The sequence below is a fragment of the Rhinopithecus bieti genome, unplaced genomic scaffold (assembly GCF_001698545.2).
Source record: "Rhinopithecus bieti isolate Rb0 unplaced genomic scaffold, ASM169854v2 scaffold_8690, whole genome shotgun sequence".
Taxonomy (NCBI): Eukaryota; Metazoa; Chordata; class Mammalia; order Primates; family Cercopithecidae; genus Rhinopithecus; species Rhinopithecus bieti.
Window position 1 is genome coordinate 37 of NW_016805815.1, and position 868 is coordinate 904.

Sequence of the window (868 nt, forward strand, 5' to 3'; positions counted from 1 at the left end):
GTGTTGCGTGCATTGGTTGTGCTGCTGTGGAGGTGGCCCCGTCGCCCTTCATCCCTGAGAGTGGTGGTTCCTCATTCTGTTCCCGGAACCCTGTGTAGACCCCGTTGTGACCGGACGCTCAGTGGTGAGGGCGGTTGGCGCTTCGTCCCTGGACTGGTCCTCATCTAAGGCTTTGAATGTTGTACATTTTTTCTAATTCTGGCTTTGAGCTTTCTGGTGCTGGGCTGGCAGCCTGGCTCACTGTGGACCTGTGGGTGAGTGGGAACATTCAGTTTTTTCGTTAAACTTTTTGAGATGTTTGTAGGTTGACTCACAGTGATAATGCAGAGAGGCCCTTTGGACCCTTTATCCCGTTTCCCCTGTGGTTGCCTCTTGTGAAAGTGGGGAACAAGCTCATCACTGGGACCCACAGGGGCTCATCCAGACAGAACCCCCACCAGCTCCCCTGTAGCCCTCACAGCCTCAGCCACTTCCCCTCCCTGACCCTTGGCCCTCCACCTGCTGTCCCTCCCTGCACCGTGCCCTCTGCGGAGTGCTGTGGACGGTGGTCAGCAGCCTTCTGGAGTTGACCCTTCTCCCTTGGCCGGTTCCTGGAGCCTCTGCGCCCCTCGTTCATGTCCTCTTCTCGCTGAGCCGTGTCTCGTGGTGTGTGGAGGGGCCGTCTGTGGCTTCACTGTTCCCCCTCTGAGGGATGTTTGGGTTGTCTCCAGCCTTTGCTCTGAATGTTTGCGCAGGTTGAGCATCTCGTCCAGAAATCCAAAATCAGAAATGCTCCAAGGTGCACACCTTTCTGAGCACGAAGATTCGCACCTTTCTGAGCAGTGACGTGGCCCTGGAAGGAAGTGCTCATCTGAGCATTCGGATTTGG